The sequence below is a fragment of the Uloborus diversus genome, chromosome 7, assembly GCF_026930045.1.
Source record: "Uloborus diversus isolate 005 chromosome 7, Udiv.v.3.1, whole genome shotgun sequence".
Taxonomy (NCBI): domain Eukaryota; kingdom Metazoa; phylum Arthropoda; class Arachnida; order Araneae; family Uloboridae; genus Uloborus; species Uloborus diversus.
The window spans coordinates 112,735,888-112,760,824 of record NC_072737.1 but is presented as its reverse complement, the minus strand read 5'-3'; the positions used below and the strand labels follow the sequence as shown (position 1 = coordinate 112,760,824).

At 32.5% G+C, this 24,937-nt stretch overlaps 1 long non-coding RNA gene across 1 annotated transcript in view; it reads right to left on the bottom strand.

Annotated features, from left to right (window-relative positions):
- Window positions 1-24,937, bottom strand: part of LOC129225984 (uncharacterized) — a 210,169-nt gene that overhangs the window by 111,289 nt on the left and 73,943 nt on the right. The window contains exon 2 of the long non-coding RNA XR_008580760.1: window positions 19,372-19,471. This is a non-coding gene — a long non-coding RNA (uncharacterized LOC129225984). The remainder of the gene's footprint in view (window positions 1-19,371; window positions 19,472-24,937) is intronic.

Genomic DNA, 24,937 nt, shown 5'->3' with positions numbered 1-24,937 from the left:
TTGTAAAAGCTGTGATTTTTAAACCAGTAAACTTGTCTACCACTTTAAAATATGTGACAAAATTTAATAACAGCAATTATAAATCAAGTAAATGGACATTTCTGAGTTATTACTTTTAAACACTTATCTGCCCAAAACCTGACTAAAAAATTTGTATTTAGTATGAAATTGCTACAACAAATGATTCTCAGTTTAAAGTATTTTGATTTCATACACTAGAGGAAACTTTTCGACTCTTTTGGATTAAAAAAAATATTTGTTTAGTAAAAAATCCCAAACAGAATGTTGATTCAACAAGCTGCTTGTCTGTAGAATGAGAGAGATGAATAAAAGAGCTACTATTAGTATAGGATAACAAGTAATGGAAATAGCAGTATATTGAATAGTAACAATAATAATGACTATTTATTTCTTAATTTTTTTTAAAGCTGAAAGTGAAAGGCAATGCATACATTTGTCTAGTTTAATTTTCAAACTTTAATAAAATTTGGATCTTTAGTCAACATTTACATTTATTCCCACTCTAAATCTTTTCTCCTCAAACCATGCAGTGATAAAATACTAATTTCAAATCCTTTTGCACACCATGTCTATTTCTAAGTTTGGAATGGATCAATTCAAAACTGGAGAATATCCTCTCTATTGATGCTGAACAGGGGTATATTGTTTTGTCTAAAACTTTCCCATCATACTTTTGCTGGGACATCCTGAATTGAGAGATAACCGCTACAAAAGCTATTAGAGTTGGTATTTAAGTTTTTGACACTTATGTCTTTGGTTGTATCAAGCAACTATTAGTTAATCTATAAACAGAGAATATTTATATTAGAGAAAAAATTAATAACATAAAAAAAAGTAAATATCACCATTCAAAATATTTAGATACTATTATACTTAACTATTGAGTTCTGATCAACTTAGTTTCATTTTTACTCAAAAGAAAAGAGACATTGCATAAATCCTTTCCCAGAAAGCCTTTTTGATTGATAAAATTAATTGTATCTAATTGTTACAAATGAATTAAGTTATTAAAAAGTTTAAAACAAAACTACTTTGAAAACAAGCTGTAACTGTTATCCATAACTACTTTTACAGTGTAACAAATTTACAAGAAAATTTATCAATTAATTTTAATCAAACTTATTAATTGAACTATTAATTTTAATGATATAATGTGAAATAATTTTTCAGCATCAGGAAACCATATGTGTTTATAAAAACTATCAATGTCAGTATTGGAGTTTTTAACAGGTCATGTCAAAAACAGGTTTTTTTTTTTTTTTTTTTGTCAAAAACCCAACTTCGTCTAAGTATTATTATTTTGCTATTGAATGTACACCAAGTTTAGTTGTTAAAATAGAAATCTTTTTAGCAATGCACAAAAAGTGGAATAACAAAATGTTCTACTTTTATATATACATGCTACTGTTTTTATATGAAACCTCTGTACATGACCCATTCTATTTTATCTTTCCAACACATGCACATAAAATTTATTACTTTTAAAAAAAATCAAAACTTAAATTTTTAAATAGTGAAGAGTATAAAGTACTTATTGCATAGTTTACAAGTTACATAGAACGCAAGAATACCAACTTTTCTACTGATTTAGGCAGGTTTGTACTACTTTTCATAGTTTGAAAAATTGGACTTAAAATGGTTCTATTGATTTAATTGAGTCATGCAGGTACATTCAATTAAGTAAGAAATTGTGAGTTGTTTTACTTTTGTTCTCTGAGAAGAACAATGCTTCATAGATGTTTTTACAAAGCATACTGAAGGAACATTATCTTTTATAATATATACCAAGAAAGAAAAAAAAATTAAAAAATAGTTCATTTTTTTCTAGTATTCTTTAGAGAAACTGACACATAAAATTTATACATAAACTTTATTTACAATAAATTCCATACACACACACACTCATATGTATTAATACATAATTTCAATTACATTTCAAAGTTCAACAATAATTAACTTCGCCCTGGAACAAACAGTTTTTGACTGCAACCTCTATAACTGCATCTGTAAACAATAACTTGAAATTCTTTCTCACATAATCTAAAATTAAGAAAACAAATTAGACAAGTATATATAACATGAATATTATACAGGGAGGAGGACAGGCAAAGTACCCCCTAGCTTTTATAATGTAAAATCAATGTATTTCCGTAAAGTATAGGCATGGTGTGTGTGCTGTTTTTAAACAATAAACATGTTATACCAGACAGCCCGATCATCATATCCAGAGACTACAGTTTCGTTTTTATTGGAACTCATCAGTCCGGAAGAGCGAATAACCGAGCTGGAGGCAGATGTCATCTCAGCGATAACATCTGCCTCCAGCCTCTGAATGTGATAACCGGGTGTCTGGTATTTTATATGCAGAAGAAAACTTAAGTAAAAGATGATAAATTGTAGCAAAAAAAAAAAAAAAAATGTGTTGTTATTAATAACAATTGATTTATGATGTGTATATACTTAAATGTTTAGGACAAAGGAGCTAAACATTTATTTCATTTATTCATTTGTTTATTTTTTGTGCATAATTCTATTGCATGAATTTAATTTGCTAAAGAAGATGAACTTTTGTTTCTATTAAATGTTTGGAAAGTGAAGCTTATCTATGAATTAATATTTAACTTTGTGTATGTGTAATGCAATATTTGGCCAATTTTGATGCACTATAACTCTGACACCAGATGAATTTCAGTCACCAAATTGTAATCATAGGTTCACACAATAAAAAGGTGCTACGTGTATCAATTTCATTGTTTTTCACTCGGTCACTCTTGAAATAATTTGCTTTAAACTTTGCGAAAATGCAATATTTGGCCAACTTTAATGCTCTATAACTCTAGTACCAGTCGAGTCTCTGTCATCAAATTGTAATCATATTTTCATCTCATAAAAAAGGTGTTACCTGTATTAATTTCATAATTTTTCACTAGTCCCTTTTGAGATATTTGACTTTAAACTTAGCCAAAATTCGATTTTTCCCATTTTTGAAAAAGTTTGCAAAAGAAAAAAAAAAGGACAAAGTTTCCAAGTTTAAAATCCCTACAGCAAGTAGTCCTATATTTTATCTACACAAGAAAAAATATATAGCTGAGACTCTCCTCCTTTTACTAATTTTGTTGCACTAAAACTCGTATTTTATGCTAATTTTCAGTTTGTAATTGTTAATTTTTTTTCTTCACCTTTCTCACCATTTAAATAATATTTTGCAAGCAAATCGTATCTGGGCATCCTTCTGGTGATGTAGGATTTTATTTTGTCCTCATAACTGTAAAATTAACCGAGTTAGATTCATTTACGTAAAACTTGTTTTTGGTCCAAAAACGACAACTAAGCAAACTTAAAATGATGGGTTAAATAAAAGTATGAATCTAAAAAATTTTCTTTTAACACTTTTGAACTCACCTAGTAGTGAGAATTAACTAGTAAAAAAATTAGGAAAATCAAAAATGTCGAACAACACGGCCTGGGTGATTTCTACGGATTGACCCATTACCGTTGCTCTTGCTTCAGATTGTTTACAAACATTCATTGATTTGGCAAGATTGCACACTACGAGATTGGCGAATTTGGCAAGGAAATTCTTACGACGACTTTGGACTAGAAATTGACCTTTTAACACAATAATAAGGTGGAGGTTTATGAAATATTACGTTTTATATTTGTTTTTGACGAAAATATAGTAATAATAACTCACCTGAAGTTATTCTAGCAGTTTATTCCATTCCTTGCACACGCTGTTGATGTTGTTACAGGCGGCCATGTTGTATTTTGACGTAACAGGTCAAAGGATTGCTTCCTCCTGATTGGCTGAAAGTTGAGGTTGATCCAACTTTTTTGCCGAGAAGATAAAAAGTTGAATGGAATACGTTCAACCTCGGAAAGCATAGCACACGGGGATTTTCCGGTCGGAATTCGCTCTCGCGGTTGAGTCGAACCGAAGTTGATCGTCAGGTTGAACGAATTTCGCTACGTGTGATATGGCCTTTACGGAGCGAAATTTGTGTCGTCGCGTTGACGCGTGTGATTCGCTCCTCAAACGTCAAGAAAATGATCCATTTTTGAAGCGGATTATTACTGGGGACGAAAAATGGGTTGTATACAACAATGTTAAACGCAAGAGGTCATGGAGCAGAAAAGATGAACCGGCTCAAAGCGTGTCAAAAGCCAACATTCACCAAAAAAAGGTGATGCTCTCCGTTTGGTGGGATGTCAAAGAAATCGTTTTCTTGAGCTTTTGCCGGACAATACAACGATTAATTCAGAAGTCTATTGTCATCAGCTGGACAAATTGAATGATTCACTTAAAGAGAAGAGGCCCGAATTAATCAACAGGAAGGGTGTAGTGTTCCACCAGGATAATGCGAGACCTCACACAAGTTTGGTCACTCGCCAAAAACTTTTACAGCTTGAATGGGACGTACTGCAACATCCACCATATTCTCCAGATCTGGCGCCTTCCGACTACTATTTGTTCCGGTCCCTGCAAAATTTTTTGGATGGCAAAACCTTTACCTCAAATGAAGATGTCAAAAACCACCTGAACCAGTTTCTTGCCAGCAAGGACCAAAACTTTTATGAGAGGGGAATTATGTTACTGCCAGAAAGATGGCAAAAGGTGTTGGACCAGAATGGCCAATATATAATTTAATAAAATATTTATTCATTATACGAAAACTGTCTTTCATGTTCCCCCCCCCCCCCCCAAAAAAAATGACTTTCCGAACAACCCAATACTTTTACCTATTTTGCATGAATATATTCTCTTTGATGAACTTGAATGGAACGTTTTTGTTTCTGGTCCTGGTCAAGAAAATAGCGTAGGTAACCAATTGCAAGGTTAAGCTGAAAATTGCTTCTAGCCAAACTGCTCTTAATATTCGAAACGCAGAAACTTCATTAAATCAAAGAGGCAAAGCATTCAGATTTCCTATTTGTGTACTCATTTCACTAAGAGAAAGCAAAAGTTAATGATACTTGATGGTTTAAAATTAAAGCTTCAATGCCAGGAAAAAGAGGAATAGAAGTGAAAATGATTTCGAAGCCACAATCCCAAATTTATTATTTTCAGGAAATTTTTTTCCCATTGAATCAAATGATTGAAGAATCAAATAATAAAAAAGATTTTGTTATTTGAAAGTTAAATAACTTAAATTGAAGTTGTAAAGATTTTTTTATTCTTTTGCCTGATTTGTGAAAACAAAAAGTCAACGTATGTTTTTTCTCAAATAACGGTTAAGACAGTTCAGAATTTCAAGTTTTATATTTGAAAATATTATAGAAAAAAAACTTGTCTACAAATTTTTAGATAAAGAGAATAAATGCATTGTCGATGAAACAGATTTGAAACTTTCATGACCTGCAGTAAGGAGCTGGAAGAGGTATTAAAAAGATTCCTATTCTTTCATGTTGAGTATTTAACGGAAGGCGTAAAGAGTAGAGAATACGAAGTAAAAAGTGTACGAAGTTTGAAGATTCGGAGGCAAAGGAGGGAAGTGGGGAGAGTTTGTAAGAAAAGTTTGTTTCTTTGGATTGGGGGGAAGTGGTGCCCTCTGCCGTGGGTCAGAGTTGAACAGGGCCAACTTTTCGAATGTTTTGTAAGCGCGTTTTACATGTTTTTTAAAAAAGTAGTCATTTGTCGGCAGGTCATTTTCAACTCATTGCACTGTATTAAGTAACTTTATACAATCCAAGTGCAAGAAAATTCTGATAAAATTTGTTGTAGTCACTTCCGTTACAATAAATTTTAATACAAAATATTGCCATTCTGTCACAGCATATAAGCTTCAACTGTTTAAAACCAGTGATTGAAAAAACATTCAAATTAACAATAACTTATGTCTTAAAAACCGAACATGAATTAGCAGTTGAAGCATTGGAGTAGTTAAAATGTCAGAGTTGTTAAATATCAGACAATTTCCAAGTTTTGAAGCAGTGTTCGCGCGTGTTGAGCACATCACATTACACTGTCGTGACCATTGAGTAGGTAAATGACAGTACCTGCAGAAATGAATTTTCGAGATATTTGAAGAAACGCGTATTGGATTCAATACTAACGATGGGAAAATGTTGGAATTAGACGTTTTCTTGTTTTTTTGTTTTTTTTTTTCACCGGAAACCAAATAAGCAAGCTTGTATAATAAAGTCAACGTACAATAAATGACAAAAATGCAAATACGAAAAAGAAACATGAAAAACTTGCGGTTACTGCCTTTTACCTGCCCACGGCAGTATCCTTCTACATTTTTGTTGGGAGGTAAATCCTATTTTCAAGAAAATTGCTTTTTATTTCATTTTTACTTAGTTTTACAAAAAAGGAAGTATTGCATTCGCAAAAAGTTTCTCACTCAAAAATCGACCTTAATTTCAATTTTACTTACCCCCGAATGAATGTTGAGTTTTTTTTTTTTTTTTTTTTTTTTTTTTTTTCGAGTCGACCACACGTGGACAAGTGCCTAAGAACGTATAGACGCGAAAAAACCCATAATGACGATTCCCGAGTTAATTACAACGAATTTTCTCGTGACGTCTGTATGTACGTATGTATGTGCGTATGTATGTCACATAATTCAAAAACGTTAAGTCCAAGAAAGTTGAAATTTGGTACGTAGACTCCTAGTGGGGTCTAGTTGTGCACGTCCCCTTTTGGTTGCATTCGGGTGTTTCTAAAGGGGTGTTTTGCCCATCTGTGGAGGGAAATCATTGTTAATTTCGATGTAAATAGTGGTGTTATAATTTAGCGGACACTTGGCGATATATCGCCAGGCTCTTGGTCGCCAAGTTTTGTCGCCAACTTGGCGAAAAATTTGGCAATTTATTTTTTTAAATCTGTTTCAATTTGGCCACTGTTGGTGATATTTAGAGAGTAAACTATTGAATCACATTAAAATCCCCAATAATGGGGAAATGATATTAAATTGGAGTAAAAGGAAGTCATGTGTTGCACACATCGGCTCGTTTAAAATTAAATTTTGATTTAGTAAAACTTTGTTAGTTTCGACGTGCATGAACTTGGACAGTGTTTATTTGTCCTTTTTACTTGGCGCGGTTGGCGTGGCATGCTGTTTGAAGTCCTTGAATCAACCCGACGTTATCCCTGAGGTTAATTCGGTCAGCAAAATAAGAGAGACGTGATACAAATGTTACAATCCTAGCTCACCGTCTCACAAATATGTGTGCGCTATAACTTGCTAATCTGAATCCCCGTGTATAGTTCAGACTCATCCATCTCGTTATTATACGGATCAGACTCCCAAAATTACCAACCTCTCTGCCAAATAGCAGCTGTAGTTGCTGGCAACTAGGTATTATACAATGATGGATTCGGTTTACGTCTGGTCGAGTTGGCAAGACGGAATCGCAGACGAGGAAGGTGTTTTTCCTATTTACACTGAAACTGTACCTGAGAGCGGTTTTTTTCTTTTCTTTTTCTCTTGCTATGAGTTTGATAGTGATATCCTGACATAACAATTCTATTACAAAAACGCAGCGAAATTAGCAGTTCAAGGACGTGCGATGTTTTCTTTGTATTGAGTAGAGTCCGGATAGTATGCAAATGTATATGTGAATATGCAATTGCGTACGTGAAAAATACCGCCAGCTTAGTCAATTCCAGTCGAGGACTGCAGTTTCGTGCTTAATAGGAGTGACTAGCCTTTTTTATGAGGTTTTCCACCTCCATCTCAGTCACTCCTATGCCGGGCTGATGAGTGCTATTAAGCACGAAACTGCAGTCCTCGGCTGGAATTGACTGAGCTGGCGGTGTTTTCCACGTATTTCTGCCTTAGCCCTGGCTATAGGGCGGTAACTTACTGAATGCAATTGCATAGTTTGCAACTTTTGACCTTTTGACATTCGTGCGTATAAATACACACAAGCAGCATTTTAATAAATCACGAGTACATTCATGTCACTGCACTTTTCACTTGTTTTTTAGATTATTTTTTGACTTTAAGAAAATAAAAGCTTATTTCGGGCCAATCCACGAGAAACATTTATCCTGCTCGTGACAGATCGATATTTAACTCCAAAACGTTTAATAAGCAGTTTTTTGCCTAACAAATCAGAGGTGTAGGGGAAAGGAAGCACATGTGAACATGGTATGTTTCATTCAGATATTAATATTGTTATAATTTTAATAGTGTATTATTTCATTTTGAGCACAGTAAATAAATATTTATTTCGTTTTTACTGTGCTCAAAATAAAATAACGCAGTATTTACATAGAGAAACGGGGGGAGGGGGGCTACGCATGTGAGCACAGGGCCACTAGTGAGTATCGCATGTTTTACTAAAATAACGTCAAGCAAAAAAATCTTGAAAATTTTTATCGAATTATCGCATTACCTATCCTACCTCCTGGCCCAACTTTTAGAGCAATGAGCCATTTTATGTTTCTGTGGTAACAACTTCTCTTTTAATTAGGTGTTGCAATATGTTATTATCTGTGTCTTGTTCACGTGAAAACATATCTTAAACTAATCGATAACCTAAATTTAGTTATTTTAAATTATTACACAAACATTCAAGTAAATTTATGACAAAGTTTAACTTGTTTTATTAAATTAAGAATTCTTTATTTTGTGAGTTTGATCTAAAGTAGATGATGAAGCATTTGCGAATACAACATCTAGAAACACATGTAAACAGTTCCCTTATCATCTCCATAATGTTAATATCAGTATAGGATATTGTAAGTGTTAAAAAAAGGTGAAAATATTTATAATTATTATATTTCTATTAATCGTTTGAAAATATATTAATTGTTATGATTATTATTATAAAATTTTTATTTTTATTTATTTTTTTGATTTATGTTAATAAATAGTTGACTATACAGTTTAGTGCTAAATATTACTTACATGAAATAAAAAGACACAAAATATTTTCATTAAAAAAACAGAAATTTAAAAATCATTTTAAAATTTACTGTCATACTCTGTAAGTAGCTTGAAAGCAATATATAATAAGAATGATCCGTACATTGTGAAAGATTTTTGTATCATGTAGTCTTATGTATTTTTCGTGTCATTCCAGCGATAATTAGGGACTAGTGTCTATCCAGTGATCATAACAGGCCAAAACCTTGATAACAGGCCATGAGACATTAAAAACAGAGACATTCTGAGAAGAGTTATACGTTTGGGAAAACCACTTCAAGAATGACACAAGAACTATGCACTTTAAACTGACACAGTATGTGTTACAAATTCTTCAATGTAATTGGTCTACTCATATGGTTCATATAAAATAGTTTTCTTTCAAATATGATGCTTGTCCTGCATTTTTAATAGTCTTCATATGTTCCCCTGGGTTATTAACATGTGACCCCAGATAGGGGCACATGGGAACAATTGAAGACTTTTTTTGAAAATACGATAAGAGTTTATTCTACATGATCCGATCCAAAAGTAATGATCTTTCGTTTAAAAAAGCAGATTTATTGAGCTGATCGGTATAACATTCAGTTTTAAAATAGGCACCTCCTGCAACAATGTACTTCTGTAGGCGGCTTTTCCATGACTCAAAGGCATCCCTGAAGTCCTGGTGAGGTATATCTGCAAGGGCTGCCTTGACATGTGCTTGGATGTCCTCCATGGAGTCAAAACGTTTCCTTTTCAGCGCTGATTTTAATAGTTATAACAAGAAGAAGTCAGGAAGCTACAAGCCCGGACTGTAGGAAGGCTAGAGCACCAGGGGAGCACTGACTCAGACATTCTTCAGTCAGAAATAGGGTTTATTGTTAAAATTGATGATACCGCTCCGAAAGCTGGGAGGCAACTGACCTGCGTTGTGCTGTAAATCCAACAACCCCCACCACGTTCGCTGTCGAACGGAGCGAGCTCCAGTAGTGCGCATGCGTCAGTATAACGTGAGGCTCATGACTTTTGGATCGCACCATGTATGTCAGATCAATAAAAAAAAGTAAATTTTTTACCTCATCATTCCTTATTTTAATAAATTTCTGTATGAAGGACACATAATACAAGATAAGTAATTCTGCCAATTTTTAGATTTCTATCTTGAAAATGTTCAAAATATAGACATGTAAAAAAGCTTAAAATGTGCGGGAAAAATGAAAAGTGTGTTTGTACAAATGACGAACTTCTCTTCTAATAATAGTAGAATAACAATTTAAAAACCATTGTGAATAGGGATTGCAATACCGAACCAAAAATTCAATACCGGTATTCGGTATTTTTTTAACGTGATACCGGCATACCGGTATTAATACCAGTGTTAGAAATTTTCCCAAAAACATTAAAAAACATAATGTTTCGTTACCATATTTTATTGTTTTGTGAAAAAAGTGCATCATTTACTTATTGTGGACGAACATAAAATGAAGGAACAAATATCATAATTAAAGATCAATTATAGAAAGAAACATTATACATCCATATAATTTTCACTAAGCCTAGAACTCATTTTGGTAAAAAAAAAAATATCCCTGCAGTTTAAAATATTCTTCCTGAATTAACGCAGGCCAATGGTAGTGTTAATAATGCGCGATACACCTCCTGTGGTTTGTTGGTTTTGAAAAAATCATTTTTTTTTTTTAATGAGTGTGAATGTTTTTTTTTTTTTTTTTTTTTGTATTGTGGGGTTTTTTTATCATTATTATTTATAAGATACTAAAAAGTTACTTATTATTTATAAGTTACTAATCTTCACTAATAATAAAGCTGAAAGTCTCTCTGTCAGGATCTCTGTGACGCGTATAGCGCCTAGACCGATCGGCTTTTTTTTTAATATTAAATTTGGCACAAAAGTTAGTATATAGCATGGGGTGTGCATCTCGAAGCGATTTTTCAAAAATTCGATGTGGTTCTTTTTTTATTCCAATTTTAAGAACAAATATATCATAAGATGGACGAGTAAATTGCGAAATTATCATAACGTGGAACCGTAACATGGGTACAAGCCAATTGGCGAGAAAATTCACCACACATTATTTGTAAATGTACAGGCGAACCAAAAGACCTTTTAATTTTTCTATTACGGGCAAAGCCGTGCGTGTACCACTAGTGTATATGTATATATATAGTAACTGTTCTTCGAGTGACAATTAATTTCCAGTACGCATCATGTTTAACGATTTCCTCATGGTCAGAACAGCTTTGCATTTGCTTTTTATTAACCCTTTGGTTTAAAATTTACAATAAATTTGATCTTGTTAGTTTCTTCTTTTTTTCGAAATTCCTTACAATTATGTAAATTTCTGAAAATATGTTCCAACTGACCTTACCTCTTTGCAAATGCTCAAGGCATTATAAATATTATTTCACTTGGTAAAGCTGAATAGCGAGACAAAACAGCACGCTAATACCGGTGACAACGAATTACTGTTTGTTATACTAACAAGAAAAAGTTTCTCTCTAGATTCAGTACAGTTGAGACAAATACTTAAAAAAAAATATCATAAAGAATTGTTGCATTTGATGGTTGCAATAAATTGTTCATAGTACAAACACATTTCTAATTACATTTAAAATCAGTTTTCTCAAGATGGTAATTCAAGGAAATGGAGAAAACGAGCTGATGTTTGTATCACGTGACTTCCTTTTACTCCAATTTTTAATTCGTGATTTTTTTTTTTTTAATACTTCTCTCTTTGAAGGTCATTGTATCAATATAAATTTGCAGTATAATTTTGATAACAGAAGAAAAAGTTAGCAAGATTGGACTTTGTTAGCTCCTTTACTTAAAAATATTAAAATACAGTAAACAAGAGAAAGATACAAAAATAATGCGCATTCAATAAATTCTAAAAAATACTTTTTATTTGTGCTTTTCAAAATCACATTTTTTTTCAGTCTCAAACAAAATCTTTCTTACGGAAATATTTTTTTTTCACATGACAAACTTAAACACAAAGAGTAAAATACAAAGAATAAAATAAATATTAAAAAACCAAATCACTTAATGAAAAATGAAAATCGGAAACAAAGAAGAAAACTAAAAGAATATAAACAACTTTAGGAGCTCGCGCCAATGAAGAAATGTGCCTACACATTTTCCTGAACCCAAAGTTACAAATCACTCACCTGTTATTATTAACCGAGACTAAGCACTCCAAGTAACTTTTTTAGCATGCAAATATTATAGCAAGTGTATCTTTTCTTAAATTTCGCTTCTTACAAATTTGATCCCCGCTGATAACACAGCAATAAATAATGCATTCTAAAGTAAATGCGCGGGCTTTTCGCTTCGTATGATTAACGGTGCCGACTTGTTGCTCCACAGAGAAAGTTAGCAGACGATCATTAATCTCATTTTAAGGGTTGCTTTTCAATTAGGTTTCATGAAGATTGTACAGTATGATTTCAACACACGCCATCAATTGATAATATGTATTTTGTAGTTTGGAAATTGCTTGGATTGGGGAACGTGCACTTTCTACAATTGGCAGTTTTCAACTAACTTTTTATTTTATTCATTTTTATTTTATTCTATTTTACACATTTGTATTTTATTTATTTATTTTTTATTTTTTTAAATATTTTTTACTTCTATTTTACTTTATTATTTTTATTTTTCATTTCATTCATTTTTATTTTTTTTTTCGCTTATATTTTATTTTTTATTTTTATTTTATTGTTTCTATTTTTTATTTTATGCAATTTTTGTTCCATTTTGTTTCATTTTTTTCCTATTTTTTCTTATTTATTTATTAATTAACTTGTTTTATAATTTTTTTCATTGTATCTTTTTATTTATTTATTGTTTGTCTATAACTTTTACATATATATACACCCTTGTAGTAATTTTCCCATAATTTTAAAATCATTCCAAGTATTCTTCACCAATCAAACTAAAATTTGTAAAACTTGGCGGGATGAATTAATCCTTTACCCATTATCAATTTACAACAAGCAGAGGGATTCTGAGAGTGCATGTGTAGGAATTTCCAAAGACGAAAGCTATAGCTATGATCATGATAGTTGAGATTTCACTGTCGTCAGCGATGGATGTGACACCGCGAAAGCGTACAAAGATTGGTACTCTTTCCGAACATATGCCAAAGACTTATAGATTGATTTCAAAGATAGCTGACGTTGGTATTGCAACTGCGAGCCGCATTATAAAACAAAATAGAGAAACAGGATCCATATCTCCAAAGCAAAGAGAGAAATGTGGGCAAAAATTGAAACCAACACCAAGATATGATTCTTTTCGCTTATGCAAAGTAAAAAAGACCCTCGAAAGACTAGTGCAGCATTTAATAGAGCTCTAAAAGAGAATGGAATAAAAAATGTTAACTCATCTACGGTTCGAAGACGCCTTATTGCAGCCGGTTGGCCAGCCTATTGACCTCTGAAAAAACAGCTTCTGGTTCAACGGATGAAGAAAAAGCGCTACTTGTGGGCATTAAAATATAAAAATTGAACTTTCAAAAATTGGAGGAAAGTACTATTTAGCGACAAAAGTCATTTCATTGTCCAAGGTCAAAGAACTCAACACGAGCGGAGATTTCCAGGCGAAAGAACATGAACCAATTTATAAAACACCCTCAAAATAATGTTTTGGGGTTGTTTCCGTTGCAATGTTGTTGGTTCTTTGCAGCCTGTTGAAGGTATGATGCGTTCTGAGCAATATATAACTATTCTGGAAAAAAAAATGTTTTTGAAGAGTTGAAATAACGATACCCAGATGAAACGGGGATTTTCCAACAGAATTTAGACCGTTTCCATTCGTCCAAAATGGTCAAGAAATTCATGTCTGAGAACCAAATTAAGACATTGGAATGGCTTGGGAACTTTCCTGATATCAATTCAATCGAAAGTTTTTAGGTTACATGCAAGAACTGCATATGGACTGCTCAACTGCTGCTATGGAGAAGCCAATCACTGCTAATTCATGTCTGATACAAGGACACAAATATTATAAATGATTGTAAAAAATTGGTGGATTCCATTTCGAATCGTGTCCAAATGTTATTAAAGAATCCTGGACATCATGTCATGCACTAAAAACCTTTGATCTTATATAAGTTTAAATATAATAATATTTTTTCTTAGTTTTCTCAATTTTTCGAGTTTGTTTTAATTAATTTGCACAAGGGTGTATGTATACTGTTAAATCTATGTTTTAATCGGTAGAAAGTTATCTATGTTCTACAAATTCATTTGACGGCAATAGGTAATTGCGAATGCTTTTCTAAAACGAGCAAATCTCTAATGTCGAATTTCTGAGGACAATCTCTGTATGTTGTGTGTCTTTGTTGCATGTATTTGCAGCACCGCAGAAGATGTCAAATTTCCAAGGATAATCTCTGCAAAACTCTTTTTTAGCATGTGTTTGTGACGCCACAGAAGAGTTATTTCACACTTCGTAAAATATATTTCAACCCAATTAACAAGTACAAGCAAGCGTTGAAAGTTTGCTGTTCTTGTATTGGTAACGTATGAAATGAACTGCGTTCTTTATTTATGGAAGTAACAACGTTACACTGATTTCTTCATCAATCAAACTGATGTAAATTTAAATAAAGCTTTGGTATCAAAATGTCAAAAATTCAAAAAGAATAACACACATCTGACGAATTAAAGTTTTTGCACGCAAGAATAATGCATCTGAATGTTATAATTTTGAAACATTTTAGTTTAGCTCTTCATATTTTTTATTCATTCTCCGAATAAACTCTTTTACCCGTCACTGGATTAAATAAACCTTTGTATGTTTTTCGCTGCATTTTGTTTGAAACGAGATCTTTTGCTTGCGTGATCCGTATTTTTTGGAAAAAGGAAAAAAGAGGCAATAAATTAGCTTTGAATAAAACGATACTTTAATTATAAATGTGTGATTATACTTTGAAAAAAAAAAATACTGCAGAACAAATTGAGATATTCATGGAACTTGGATGTGTTAACCGATCGAAAATGTTCAAACTTTTTGAGTTATCATGACTTTTTGGACAGTTTTAAGATAAAACGAAATTGTCGACAAAAGTTTTCTCCTTTTACTTCATTGGCTTGGTAGAGACAGCGTGTTTTCTTATGCTAAAGTTTGAATTATAGTTTTTTTTTTTTTTTTTATTTAAGCTCTTGGCCAAAATTAAAATTTTTTAAGTCAAAAAATTAGTAAAGTCAGACCAAACAACGTAAGTAGAAGCACAAATTTGTATTTACAAATTTGTGCTTCTACTTACGTTGTTTGGTCTGACTTTACTATTCAGCACAAAGGTATTTATTTATCAAAAAATTAGGTTTATCTTCCGATGAATTAGGAGAATGAACTGGGCGGCCCATGTCTCTCGAATGAACGAAGAAAATCCAGTTAAAAAAGTTTTTGCTGCAAAACCTGTGACAATTCGAGGAAGGGGACGACCAAAAATGAGATGGTTGGATTCTGTTGAATCTGACTTCGATATTCTCAAAGTTAAAAATTGGAAAACCCAGGCAAAAAGTAGGACGTCTTGGAAGATTCTCCAAAGGAAGGCCTTGGCCCACCCTGGGCTGTCGAGCCAACTATGATGATGAAAGTTTGAATTATAGTTTTTTTTTTTTTAAATTTAAGCTCTTGGCCAAAATTAAAATTTTTTAAGTCAAAAAATTAGGTTTATCTTCCGATGAATTTTGACATAAAAATTAAATTTTTGTAATTATTTTTGGAAATCATATTTAGCAAAAAGTGCAATGTGACTGGTCTGGCCCATCACAAAGACAATAATTAACTTTTTTTACCAGACTGAGGTGCTAGTCATATTAATAAGCAATATTCTTGATTGTTGAAAACCAAGTGTTTTTGTAATTGTTATAAGAAATCAATATGTTAGAAGGGAATTAAAGGCTTTTAACCTCTGTGGAAAATTAATTATCTTATGCTTTCAAAATTAACATAAATAATTATTAAGTCAAGCACACTCTTTATTTCAGTGATTTCATGATTAAAATTTTCAAAGCTCTTTAACTTAAAATAATAAATGAAACATAATTTTTCTTCGGGGATCAAAAGGGAAACTGAATAAAGAACTGCGTTTAATAAAAATGCAAGAGCCACAAATTATATCCGTCCGCAGCATTCATTAACTGGTTTCAATTTTCTAAGTAATAATAAATCACGGTTAGTCCAGTTAGTCATCCATTAGCAATTCGGTCAATAGATGTGATGCAAACATTTTTGCATATTGGATATGCTATACAAAACAGAACATTTGTTTAGCCAGTTAAATGTGCTAAAAGAAAACAATTTGACTGAGCAACCAAGATTGCTAATTTATTTCACTTTGCGTAGTTTGGTTGCACATCTATTCGTTTTGCGACTGGTAGGTAACAAGTCTCATGAAATAAGCAAACGAGTGTACGCTTGCATGTTATTTTCTCGATAATACTCTCTGGTTGCGGGTCAAGCTAGGTATAAACGAGCTGATGTGTGCATCACATGACTTCCTTTTACTCCAATTTAATGTCATTTTTTCATTATTGGCAGTTTTAATATGATTCAATAGTTTACTCTCCAAATATCACCAATATTGGCCAAATTGAAACCAAATTAAAAATAAATAAAGAAAGAAAGAAAGAAAGAAAGAAAGAAATCGCCAAACTTGCCGCCAAGTTGGCGACAAAACTTGGCGACCAAAAGACTGACGATATATCGCCAAGTGTCCGCCAAATTATAACACCACTTGAGTTTACATCGAAATTAACAGTGGTTTCCCCGCAAAAAGGGGCAAAAGACCCCCTTTGGAGCATCCGAACATATCCACGTGTGTTCGGGTTGAAAAAAAAAAAAAAAAAAAAAACTCAACATTCATTTGGGGGTGAGCAAAATGGAAATTAAGGCCAATTTTTGAGTGAAAATTTTTTTGCGAATACAATACTTCCTTTTTTGTAAAAGGAAGTAAAAACAGCAGATTTTTCCAAAGAACCTATTTTTATTCAACTCATTTTTTAAAAGAAATATTGACGGGGGTATTAATTTAAAATGTAGTGAACATTTCTCAAATTGAGTGGTAAACACATACTTGTACAGTTAAATTTTAGAACCTATACGGGGTGTTTCAGTTAACTGTTTCAGAACTCTTAAGAGGAGGATCTAATAAAATTTATTTCTGAAGAAAATAAGTTTTAATTTATTTATTTATTTATTTATTTTATTATTATTATTATTATTATTATTTTTGCAAAAGGGATGATATCCATGTTTTGCACCTAAAAGGAATTTATCCAACATAAAATTAGCAATTTACTGTTTGACATTTTAAACCGCAACCTTCCTCAAATTTGCGCATGCGTCAGGTCGCTTCTGATTTTATCAAAATAGGGGAGATATTGATAAGAAAGATAACGAATGTGAGGGGAATTTTTTTTTTGTTTTGTTTTCCGTTGGATTCGTTTATTAGAAATGTTGGTTCCAGTTGAGGCCTTTTTTTTTTTTTTTAGCAGAAATGCTACCATGGTGCATTCTCTTCAACAAGCTGTCACCCCTTTTTAAAATAGAACCGTTCAACGGTGCTAGTCGCAGCTTTCGAGATCAGACAGTAGGTCTGCCACTAGTCACTTATTAGCCTACCAAAACGTCGTGAGAAATTCGAAATTCTAATATTTAGTGTTTGTGTGTAAAACTTATTTTTCGTTTTGCCAAAAAAATGTAAAACTGGATATAATCCATTTTAAAAGTAAACTCCTCAGTTGAGATTGAAATAATGCTGCTACAATGATTAATTATTCAAGATAATTTTTAAATTACTTCCGTGTTCTAAAAATTTTTATAACATCCTCTATTTTGTTTTCATGTGTACCGTAATAGTTAAAAGTTAAATGATATTGTAGGCAACAAAGAACAATAATAATAAAACATAATTTTGTTTCTGAAAAATTAAAAGATTTCGCTATCAAGAATTGCATCCAGGTGTTCTGTTCACTCTATGTTTCTAAATTTATAATGTTTCACAACTTTCAGTTGAACTTTACATATTTTTTATCTCTTTTAAATATCATAGTAAGCATTATTTTCACATTTTTCTTCAATGGCGACGCAAATGTAAGCCTTTTCTTGTGTTTCAGTCTATTGTTTAATTTTCAAAATTCTTGAAGTTCTTTCGACAATTCTAACCTTTTTATGTCCCAAAAGAGGGCTGATTTTCCGATGAAATTTGACATAAAAATCAAGTTTGTGCGACTATTTCTCGAAAAGATATTCAAGGAAAAGGGTCATGTGACTGGCTGGGCGAATCAAAAAGATAATATTTCGTCCCCTTATGACAACCGAGGTCATAGTGCGAACAACAAGCAGTCTTCTTGAATGTTCAATGAAGGTAAAGAACAAACCTGGGAAAAATGTAAATGCAAATCTAAAACGTTTTAACGCACAAAATTAGCTGTTTACTGCATACACGGTTTCAGGGCTTCATGGAATCCCTTTTTCAGCGCAAAATAGTGATCTTTTGGGTGTAGAGACATCCCGTAAAAGGGACGAGAATGAACAACAAAAAGATTGAATAGCCAAATAGCAAATTAACGAAACAAACAAGAGAAAACGGAGCTCAGAGCCGAAATTTTTTACATGATTCGAGAATAACCATAAAGCAATAAATTTCTCTAAAAATCCCATAATAATAAAGATTGCTGACAAAATGAATCCACCTAGGAATAAATTAACAATGAATGTCATTTTAGGAAAAAATCGTAACGATTTAATTGTAATATTTAGCGAACGGCGAAATAAACATAATACAGGGAAAAACCTGAATAATGTTTGGAGAACAGCAAAACAAAATTGCAAAATATGTGTAAAATAAAACAAGAAATGGGAACTTAAAGACAAATAAAAATAATTAAGAAGAACAATAACACCTGTATGACTAAAACCGTAGAAAGTGGCGTGGGCGTCCATATAGGGGGAAAATGGGGGTTCAAGCCCTCCCTTAGAAAAGAGAACTTCCTTGCTTTTAGTATTTTTTCTCTTTGCAAAAATGTAAACACATTTACATTTTTGCATAGAGTAGCAATATAAACTAAATATCCTGAAGATAGATAACATACTTTTAATGCTAGTGCTGAGAATATGCTACTGTGTATCTGCATAGCTGAAGACGAACTGAATGAACTTCAGTCGTTTTCACTCTTTTTCAGTATCACTGTTCTCAGAAACAAACCCTAAATAACGGGAGGTACCCACCTATTTTTGAGCCTGTATCCTTCACCTCACTAAAGGGAGCCGACTACAGTAATAAACGTTGCTGACATTTAGAAACTGAATTAAAATACGCATTAGATCTAAAACAAAGTAAAAAATGCTTCCTCCCGTGATGAGAAAAAGAATTTAATTAAAATAGACACAAAAAATAAGAGTCTAAAAACACCAACCACAATTAGAACAAATTAAAACACTAGTTAGTCAAAATTGTACTTAGTTTCAATGTCATTCCTTTCGAAGTTTCCATCGCTCATCAGTAGGTGAAAACTTTCTTTACAAAACCATTCTTTCTTGTACAAGATGATAACTTTTCCTGAAAAGAAAAAAAAAAAAACCTTCTTGAGTCAAGCTCTGTATAATATGCTACTGCACCTTGGCATAACGTAAAGACGAACCGGATGAACTTCTGTCGCTTTCTTTCCTTTCAAGTATAATGTTCTCAGAAACAAACCCGTAACAGGAGGTATCCATCTATTTTTGATCCTGTGTCCTTCACCTCGCCAAAGGGAGCCGAGTACAGTAATAAACGCTACTGATATTTGAATTGCTGAATTAAAATACGCATTGCATGTAGAGAAAAGTAAAAAATAAACCCTCCCGCGACAGAAAATGAATTTAATTTAAATAGACAAAAAAAAAAAAAAAAACATAAGAGCATCTAAAAACACCAACCACAATTAGAACAAATTAATACACTAGCCAATTAAAGTTGTTCTTAATTTCAATGATATCGCTCTTTAAGTATCCATCACTCATGAGTGGGTGAGAATTTTCATTGCAAAAGCGTTCTTTCTTGTAGAAGATTCTAACTTTTCCTGAAAAGAAAAAATACATTATTGTGTCAAACGGTATGTATATTATACTACTGCACCTTTTCATAACTAAAGACGAACTGGATGAACTTCGGTCGCTTTCTTTCCTTTCAAGTATCAATGTTCTCAGAAGCAAACTCTAAATAACAGGAGGTATCCACCTACTTTGTGGCCTGTGTCCTTCACCTCGCCAAAGGGAGCCGAGTACAGTAATAAACGCTGCTGACATTTGAACTGTGGAGCACTTTTGGAGCCTAAAGGGGTGTAATTTCATTCGTTCGGTGAAGTGAAAAATCACGTTAGAGATTGCGAATACAAAGTGGTAGGTTTTTGAAAAAGAACTGCTATTCTTTTCTGACCGTTGAGTTACAAAATGAGATGACACATTAGGGAGTATTTCTCCTCACGTTTATTAATAAGAGTCATCTGTTAGAGTGAAGCGAAATCTTTTTTTATCTATGTTCATATGGATACATATGTTGTATGTGTGTTTCTCGTTTCTTTTAAACATAAAAAACGACAGAAATTACACTTTACTAAAAAAAATCTTTTAGTAAAAGTAAGCGGCTTCTACTGCTGCTACTACAAAGAAATATAAAAGTAATAACAATACTACCACTATTAATAACAATAATAACAATACTACCACTATCCACTATATGTATAATAGCCGATGATCGAGTAACGCGCGTGTTTCAACAATGAAACTCGTGCCACGGCATGATAATTTAATAATGTGTTTTGGTAATGCTTAACATGTAGGGTAAGGCTTTATTGTGACAAGGCTGAACTCTATCCGGTACCTTAACTGTTTTAGTGGTAAGACTGTAATTTCAGGGGAATGAAGAACATGAAGATTTGCCCATAGTACAACGGGATGACTCTCAAGGTACACTAGGATGTTGTACCTCGGATAGGGCTGGATCTACACTGTTAAAACCAGAAGTGCCACAGGGGTAAAGAATTTCACCCTAGGGTGAAAAAACGGTGCCTCAGGGTGAAACGGAGGCTAGGAAGTGTCGTCAAGGTGCTTTTGGTTCCTCAGTGGATGAACGACGCTAACAAAAGTGCTAAAAGACCATTCAATAGGAGAGCGACTCCTTGAGCATGCGCTCTGAATTATCGTCCAACGACAACTTCAGTTTGAATGGCGAACGAAGGAAGTTGCAACGAAATTTACTTTCGCATTGAATGAAGTATAAAACTGAAAATTTCGTGGATTAATCTTCGAAATCTCGCGTAAGTAAAGGCATTTGATCATATTGTAGCTCTTGGAGCTTTCGAACATATTTAAAGTGTTTAAAGTAGTTGACAACTGCTTATTGTTCCGTTTACCTTATTAAACATTTAAAGTCTTGTTATTTATATCCTGCAAAACTGTTACCTAAAACTATCTTGAACAACAACAGCATTAAAAATAAAAACGTTTAAATCAGCTGATAATTGAATAGCTAATCCCGGAATAAAAATGCATCGAAGTGAGCAAATACCAATGTCTATTTCTTCTCAATGAAATAACTACGAAGTGGAAACGAACAGAGCAGCGAAGGCGAGGAAAAAAAAACGCGTGAAAAGAAATCTCTCTCACTCTGTGTTTGACTCATGAGTTTCACATCGTGTTTTGGTTAACGTATCTTTCTTAGGCATTATTGCATGAAGCGAATGTAGTTATCTACTCGTTTTTATTTTTAATCTGACGGAAAACTTGATTTTGGAAAGAAGGGCTTTTGAATTAGTATTTATCTTGTACGCATAAGGATACTCAAATATCGAATTTTATAATAAGTATTGATATGTTACGCTCGATTAAAATTTTAAACGTCAATGAAACACTTTTATTTTCCCATGATTCTAATCAAATGTTACTTAATATTTCTGGTTGTTCCGGCAAATGATTGATAAATACCTTCCCTGTTCATTTTCAGTACGGATCATGCAGTAAAAGTTGTCAACAACATATTAATTACTGAGCAGTCCAAATGTGAATGTAAGAAAGTTGGTGCATGAACAGGCAAATTAAAGTCGTGAACACTTCTAAACTATGTTCGAAAGTTGAAATGTGATCAAATGCCTTCATATATATATAAATCAAAATAAATAAAACACAACTGTATTCAAAAACTTACACAACACGGGGGGGGGGGGGGGGGTATCTATATACAGGGTGGCGACAGATCAGGGAAATCAGGGAGATCAGGGAAAAGTCAGATAACTTTATTGATCAGGGAAAAATCAGGGAAATATCAGGAAATTTTGAAAAAATAATAAAAATTCAGGAAAAATTGATCAAATGAAGATTTTTTTTTTTTTTTTTGCTTTGCAAAATTAAACACCCTTTTTTCCTATTCATTTTCCGCAGGCAAAGAGGAAGTTGCCATTAAAGACTTTGCTCCATTGCCTTTACTCATTGTCTTGAAGTAGCTAGCGTACTGTAATCACGATTTCAAGATTTTTTTTTTTTGTAATTGATACTGTTAAGAGCTTAAAAGGTATTTTACTTGGCGTTTTCGATTTAATTGCTAAAATTGAATGTTAAATGAAAATCAACTTTGTTTTTGCCATCTTATTATTCGCTGTCGCTTTAGATTATACGAAGGGTTTAAATTTTTTATATAATTTTTTTTTAGACTTTAAAATCCTTTTATTTTAAAACCAAGTTATACTATAAATTTTGAAATTAATTATTGATTTTTTTTTTTTTGTACATTTCAATGTTTGTTAAAAAAGATATTTTTTTCGACTAATAATGAAATCATTTGAAATTGAGTTGTGTACATAAGTAAATATTTTTACTATTTTTTAATAGTTAAAATTCTGTATTCTTTCGTTAAAACTTAAGTTCTTGTTTAGAGAATAGCTCAATATGACTGGTTGTTTAAAGGTTCCAATTTGTTTTACATAAGTATGTCCATTATTTATGTAAGTAAAACTACATTACTTCTATACTTTCACAATTACTTGTTATTCTCGCAGCAACAATTATGCTGCTTGAAAATTCAGTTCAAAATTAGTTCCAAATAAACATTTTTAGTTTTATGATGATTAGATATTTCTTTACGAGTGGTTTTAATAATTTCTTAGAATTCCTATGTTAACAGGATACTGGAAGTAAAGCATTGTTTTAGATTTCCTATAATATTTCTCGGTAGATAATTTAATATACTATTTTTACTAAGAAAAAGAAGCTTATTTTCAAAATATATTTTTTTAATTAACAGTTTATAATGTTTTAAACACTGCATTTTATTTAATATGCAATTGTTTTCAGATACGGTAAAGGAAGAAAACCATTATCCATGGTAACGTAAATCAGGGAAATTCAGTGAACTTAATCAGGGAAATCAAGGAAAAGTCAGGGAACTTTTTTTTGCTGTTCCTGTCGCCACCCTGATATAGGAAGCAATAAAGGTGCCATTTTTCTCACCTAGGGTACCATCTTTCACCTACGGTGCACGTTGGGTGAAGGGAGTCAGTTTTTCACCCTTGCTAAGGGTGCAATTTCGGCTCTCAATCGGGTGCCGCTGGTGAGCAAGCGTTTCACCCCTGAAAGTGCCAAACGCAACCTGCAGTTTTAGCAGTGTAGTAGTTTTGCCGCCCTAGGCGGTATTGACAAGTGCCACCACACTTCCCGCCATTGAATAAAAATAATAATATAAAATAATAATATATTAATAAAATAAAAATAATAGTAAGGTGCTTAAAATTAAAATAATTTTATTATAGTTGAATTCCAATCTGAGTTCTGCACATCCAAGTATTGGTAAACCCTTTAAATTATCTTTTTTGACATTAAAGTAGCGCAGTTTATGCCACTGAGTGACTGAAACAGATATTAATATTTTAAAAAGGCATTTCAATCACGCAATTTTCCGTCTCTAACATTAAATTGAACTTCTAGTTAGATTCCGAACTATGTTTTGCATATCCAAGCACTGTTACACACTCTAAATTATTATTTTTTAGCATTGAAGCAGTAAAAATGGCGCGGAAACAGAAATTCTTACTTTAAAAAAAAGTGTTTCTACTACGAAATTTGCCGCCCCTAAAATCCGCCGCCCAAGGCGGCCGCCTACCCCAGGAGTCAACATCATCAAAGGCGACCGAGGCCTGACCTCGGGACAGCTTGAACTCTTACTTTAAACGGCTGGCAATATTTTATTTTCAAACTGTCTGAATTAAAAAAAATATATTGCATAGAAATATGTTTGGGTATTTTAGTGTGACTTTTTAATTTTTAATTTGATTCAAATAGTTGATGTTAAAAATTAAAACGCGTAAAGTGTCCCATGGTACAAGACTCTCCCCTACTTTGAAAGCAACGACTCCTCCAAGAGAAATAATAATTAGGAGTAAAGTTATGAATTGAAATAACCATTTGAACCAATTAAACAAAAAGAATTAAATATTTAAAAAACATGCACTTAAAATTGTGTCTGGATTAAATTCGTGCAGCACTTGTTATCTGTTGGTCGAAGCGTAAACATTCTGTTATGAAAAAAAAAAAAAAAAAAAAAAGAAGAAGAAGAAAAAGAAACGTTTCTAATTTTCAAAAAAGCGTTATAGTTGAGACAACTTATTTACCGCAACTCAACATCCTGAGCCGCAACTAAAACAAATAAGCGATGCATAAACAATCAGTCTAACAGCGGAGAGAAAGAAATATGAAAAAATTTTTACTATCCGTATGTATAAAAGCATGAATAAAACTAATTAAAATAACTTGCTCGCAGCTATAACTGCGTTTGAATGAAGTCGTAGACATTATCTAGAATATAGAAAGATAACTAAAGTATTTTTAAATTGTTCGCTTTTAAAAGGAAACACCCTTATTATCGAAGCGTAGTTTTCAACGCTACATATTTTGAGCAAAATGTAACAACTTGTATATTTGTAAACAATAAACTGCGCTGTGAGAATTATTCATAAAAATGTAACATAACTTCTCCCTTTTCATTGACTTTCTATTT